This window comes from Ceratosolen solmsi, unplaced genomic scaffold, assembly GCF_000503995.2.
Source record: "Ceratosolen solmsi marchali unplaced genomic scaffold, CerSol_1.0 scaffold10, whole genome shotgun sequence".
Classification (NCBI taxonomy): Eukaryota; Metazoa; Arthropoda; class Insecta; order Hymenoptera; family Agaonidae; genus Ceratosolen; species Ceratosolen solmsi.
The window spans coordinates 11,170,069-11,176,759 of NW_011948412.1; positions in this window are offsets into that span (position 1 = coordinate 11,170,069).

Genomic DNA, 6,691 nt, shown 5'->3' on the forward strand with positions numbered 1-6,691 from the left:
TGAATTATATTGTAAATTCGAGAAATTAACTGAAATTTCATACATATGTATACCGTGTATTCATGATCTGCAGATTTATCTTTAATAATACGATATGAAATTTTAATTCATTTGAACAACAAATAAAATCATTACCTTGTATAAATATTATTTTTCGATAAAAAAAAAAAAATTTTACTATAAAGTTAATTAATTAATTTATCGCAAAATTATTTTATAAGAATATTTATACAATTAATAGAACGTCAAATTAATATTATACGACAATTTAAATACATTTGAATGAAAATAACTATTATACCTAATAGTTAAAAATTACTTAATAGGGACGATAATTTTAAATCATTTAGAAAATCAAGCATTTTATTGTCCAACAAATTTTACTAAAATATTTACAATTACAACAGATTACACAATATGATGAAAATTTCGTTTAATAATTAATGATAAACATTTTTATTATCTTATATAAAATCTAATTTAACGATAGCGCGACATTCTAATAAATCAACTTTTTCACATAAAAAATCATTTTCACAATCACATTAAATTACTTTAATTTTCTAGCAATGAATCATGATATGATAAAAATAATCATTACATTTGTTTACAGTTTTATGCTCTCTCCCCACACGCACACACACGCGCGCGCGCGCGCTATTCGGAAAGTAAGCTACGATAATAAAAATGATCACAGTTCAAGATTCATGTAATCGCATGAGTTTTTCATATGCTATTCATCTATCTTCATTCCGCATCACGGCTTCACTCCAAAGCATGAAAATATCATCCCGAAAACGCGAGAACTTCCTGATAAAGCTTGGCAAAGATCGGAAACTGTCCGAGCGTTTGTGCGATGATAGGCTAATCTCGTTGCATATTGCTGTGGTGGAAAGTTTAATGCACCTCGTAAATTCCATTGAATATTGTCGATAACATGTTTCAACATCGTTAATAAAGCCGCTTTTTTTCTCAATTTCTATTTTCAAGCTCTTTTTTGTTTGAACAGATAATAGAATTTTTTATTTTTCGTATGTAATTTTAATACTTTCATTTGCGCCCTTTTTTTTTTTTTTTTTGGTCGATTAATAGTTAAAGGAATATTTTACAGTCACATTTTCCGTTTAATATTTAATATTATATGTTATAATCATTTTAGTATCGGAGTTGTTGTTTCAAATAAGCTGAACAACGAAAGCATCGGAAAGATATAGTATTATGAGTATTGAAATGAGCTTTCTTTGTTGCATAAATTCATAAAATACAAAGAAAGATCTTATATTAAGTGTCGCTTATATTAAATATAATATTTAGTAGAATTTATCTACTTCATAAGTATTTCAATACCGATAAAGTACCGGAATATTTTCAAAACATAATTAAAAAATATGTTATCTTTATATAAAAAAAAAAACAAAAAAAAAAAAAATTAATAAAAAAATACAATCATATTAATAATCATAATATTAAATTTGTCTATAATCCATAGTTGTCCAATTAGAAAATTAATACACAATTTTTATAATTGCCTATTCAACTCAACCTAGTAGCTATTGTTCATTATTTTTTACATGCATATGAAATGAAAATCTTGTGCATTTAGTCACATTGACATAAGTGATCTATGATAAATTTATTTAACTTATAACTGTGGCAATTTTCATTGAGGTCACCGACTTTTATATTTTACAAAATACGCTGTGACAATACAACTGTAAATTAATGACAATTAAACTATTGACGATGCGAGAGAAAAAACACTAATAAAAATGGGATATTTTATATTTATCATTAATTATCAGTAATTATTTGATTTATTGTCGGCATGAGCGAATTTAGAAAATATCGACGTTATAGTGGGTTATAAAATGTCCCTATGAAAGTGGCAGGTAATATCCTGCACTGGTACCTAATATACGTATTAATTAATAGTATTTTCACATAAAATGTCGATATTTCAAGCAACACTCTTATCTTAACTAAATTGAATAGATCAACTCAAGAGGATTCAGTTGAGTGTATACTGTCATAATAACAACAACAATAATAATAATAATAATAATAACAATAATAATAATAATAATAATAATAATAATAATAAGTACATTCGAACGACATAAATCACAAAATGTCTCGATTCTAATATATTTGTCTTTTGTTTGTCTTATTTATGAACGCAATAATTATCAAATTTAAACAATATTTTTTATTATTAATTAATACATTGAAAATATTATTTAAATATTATTAAACCAATATAATTTAGAAAGTGCTTTTAGTTCTAATTATACCCTACTAAATAGAAAAAAAAAGCATATGTCTCTCTCGCTCTCTCTCTCTTTCTCTATCTATCTATCTATCTATCTATCTATTTATCTTTCAAAATATATACGTGATATTTATATATGTATTGATGCATGAGTAAGCAGTAAAATCATTGTAGCGTATCCCTTAGATTTCGAGTTTAGAGTACATATGCAGTTAATGTTAGCTTGATTGCTCAGCTTGACATTCTAAAGTTCAAGATATGGATCATCAAGGACAAAGACGAAGATACAAGAAGATGTGGTCGCAACTTTAAAACACATAGTTAATTGTTGTATGAGGCAAGCATTTAGAAATAACGTACTTGAATATCAATGGATTAAGGTTTATAATATTTATAGTAGATGAGACTCGTCGATCTCATCCAATTCTTACAACATTTTTTCGTTCGTTCATTACACTATTGTTATACTAACAAACAAATGTCAATTTAATCTCGTTATTAGTTAGTATCATGTCTAATAATATTTATTGTATTTGATTTATTCGGAATTTCTTATAATTACGTATAGTTACTTGTAAGTTACTTGAAATGCTGAGTTTTGAAAATAATTCCGATGAATTTTAACAATATTTTGTATCACATAGAATCGTGTGATTAGTTTTATCATTGTGAAGAAATCACGAGTAATAATAATATACATCCTAATAATGTAATTTGTTATAATGTTGTTAAATTGAAAATTTTTAAATATTTATGCGATCTAGAAAATTTTAATATAATAAAATCAAGAATACATAAATACATGGCATGCCATAATCTAATACAAAGTTTAAATAAATTATAATTTATATGAAACAAATAAGATTGATATTGAGAACCGAGAAATATATAGACGCCGTTTTAACGAAAACGGGAGGATTGATTTTTTATTATTCTCGAAGTACTTAATACAAATAATATAATGATTACTTTAAGAAGCATACAATAGTATATTTTTACATAAGACATTAATTACATAAATGATCAATGCAATATTTTATAAAAAGAAATTGTAAATAAAATAAATATCTTGATGTCAAGGTCATATTTCCCAAGAATTGTGAAACATGACATATTTTGAAATAGTAACAAGTAATTTGAATAAACGCAAATTTATCCAACTTACTGCTAATATAAAATTATAATTATTAATCGTACAGATATTGTTTACTCTTGATTTATTTGTAATCAATTGTTAAACGTTAATTAATTATGTAATAATCATTGAATCAATCTTTAAAAAACTAACTTTACACTATTTTACATTGAAACCAATTTACTACTGAAGTTTGCTTATTAAATTTCGAAAAATAGAAGAAAATTATAATGAATTTTAAATAATAAAATTTTCGACTACAATTTTTAGATATTTTTTTCATTTTGCTAATTAACAGAGGTAAATTAATTTTTCAAGTGAAATACAAAAAATGTATCGCAAAATAAGAATACTGCTATTTGATTTGGTGGCATGATATAATTTACTTCGATTAATTATGAACAATACGACATATAATAGATGAACTAAGAAAACATAATGCGATCAATTTTATTAATAGTTTGTTGATAAATCTCATGTTCACAATTAAAACTCTATGAGAGATTGGTTTTCTCTCTTTCTTCTAAACATTATTCAATTCATCTCTCTCTCTCTCTCTCTCTTTCTTGTTCACACGCAACTATTTACACATCGCTTGCTAAAATAGCGAGAAAATTGCAAGCTAACCGAGTACCGAGTAGACGAAAGAAGATGTATTTTTGATTAATTTAATTTAATACTAAAATAATATCGATAAGATAATTAATTTGTATTAATAGATTGGATTCAATTCATATTACTAATTATTTCTCCTGGATTATTTAAAATCGCTAAAAATACAAATATTTATTTAAGTAATTAAATCATAGAAAAATAACAAGTAACGTCACAGAATAGCGACTGAAGCTAAAATCTTCTAAATAATTAAATCTTTGTTACATTACGTTACTTTTCGTTTAAATTGAACGTATAATTATAGTTGTAGAAATAAGTATGAATTCTTATATAATAATTGGTCAAACGAGCAAGACTAAAAGATTTGTTATTTATTTAACGTGAATGTTTGATTAGATGTATATATATATATATTTTTTTTTTTGTTCATAATTTTTAGAAATAATTATAGTTTGATTTGTATTTTACTAACAAGATGATCAAGTATTAGTTTCTTTTCATTATACAATTTATATAAGTAAAATCATTTAAAATATATTATTAATTAACAATGTGTTTTTTTCTCTATTAATCCTAATAATCATTTTATGATATTTCATTATCCTATCATGCACAATTGTACGTATAAAATAGTATAACTTCTAGTTGCAATATAAGAGCAAAATAATTATTTCAGTAGATACGTAAGAGGGTGTAATTATATGATTATATAAGGACATATATTGTGCTTAAAAAAAAAAAAATGAAAAAAAAAACATGTTTAAAAAATAGTACAAATAGCATATGAGTAAAAACTTTGGCGGACAGAGAATTATTAATTTATCCTTAAATAGATAAATCTGATGTAAACGTTGAATAATTAGCCTGGGATTACATATTACGACCTTCGTTGGTAATCAGCCGTGAGCATCGACGTTGGCAATCATGGACTTTACAAGTAAAAAGTTTTATGTTTTATTATCCATCATTACACGTACGTGTATTTTCGTTGAGCTTTCAAGGTGGATAATATAGAAAATCATGTTAGAAAAAGAATCGGTGGTATAATAAAAAAACTACATATAAATTGCAATTTACGTGTAATTAATATCAGCTAGGTAGTGAAGTTTTATCTATAGGACGAATACTCGAGAAGACGGACCACTGGTTTTAAATCACTTAATTTGACGACGTAGAAAATTCACGATTCCGGGTTACTTTGGAATTCCGTAGCTCCGATCAGCTATCAACATTTCCCTCGCACTGGACAACAAGAGTGTCTCGCGTCACGTAATCGTGCCACATAATCGCCGGATGGCTATCGGTTGCATCCTTATCAACCGAGCTCCATTACGTCGAGGAATTCTTCGGGCGGAAAAACATGTACGCGATCCAGTAGTGCTCGGGCGATTTAGCGGCTTGGGTGGACAATACAGTTGCACTCGCGCCTCCCGAGGACGATAACGGACGAAAGATATAATCGCGGTGCATCGCAGGTGCGTTGTTAGTGTCTCGGTAAAGCAGCGTGGCTCCCCTCGTTTTGGACGATTGCGCAATGTCGATCGGTAATGCCGTTCGTCGACTTTTTAGGCGGATTACCGGATTATTTTTGGTTAACGATACGACCCCGCGTGCTCGCTCGCTCGCTCATACTTTCTTGAAAATGTCATACGAATGCGCACGAGGCATTGCCGACGATTTATCATTGGCAATGGCCATCGGGTTTACGTTGTCGCGATTAAATAATCGGTCTTATCGATAACGAAATTGAGAGTGTTTTGAATTTTTATCTCTCTCTTTCTCTCTCTCTCTCTCTCTCTCTCTCTCTCTCTTTGTTTTTTTGTTTTTCAAAGCCTGGCCAAAGCGACCTATTATCAAGATTTCGGATATTATAAGAGATTTTGGAGAGATCTTGGCGTTCGTAATGTCAAAGTGCGATAATGTTGCAAAGCTCTTAACCGAGATGATTTTTTTCAATTTTCCACCCATCATTGACAAATCATAATTCCAAAGGATAATAAAGTAAGTTGGCATTGCGATGTACGGAATATGGTCCATCGAATCTCATCGAATGCAATTTGTAAATTAATCTTTGGCTTTCCAAGTTAAATTTTTTCGTTTCGCGAATTACGAAAATATCAATGTCATCCATAAAATCTACGGCCAACAGGAGAAAATGCCTCGGTGTCTCATTATCATCGCCTACCCCTTCTACCCCAACCCTGATTACCGTCATTTATTGCACAGCGATGTTTGTCACCCCCCCCCCCCCCCCCCCCCCCCCCCCCCCCCCCCCCCAACAATTTTACCTTCCCAAATGCACGCAAGTAATTGCTCTCATCAGCAATTTCGTTTGAATTCCTACTCTACGTTAAGCCTCGTAGCGTATTAATAGGATGTGTATATCATGCGACTTCCTTATCTCTCGGCCCACGACGTTTCACCACGTGCACGTAGGCGGCGGACGGACCGGCCATTAGGCGCAGCCACCGCCACGGCCCCTCCCGCCTTTCTCGTTTAAACAATAAAATTTAATAATCGCGCCTCATAAGAGCCCTTGCACAGTAATGTGGCGAAGGGTGGGAGGGGGATCGGGCAAACACAAACCACAGGCATTCGGCGATCGCGTCGGCGAATCCGCAATTGGATGCTGCGTGCTACTCGCTAACGACGATCCGCGGCTCTACACGGAA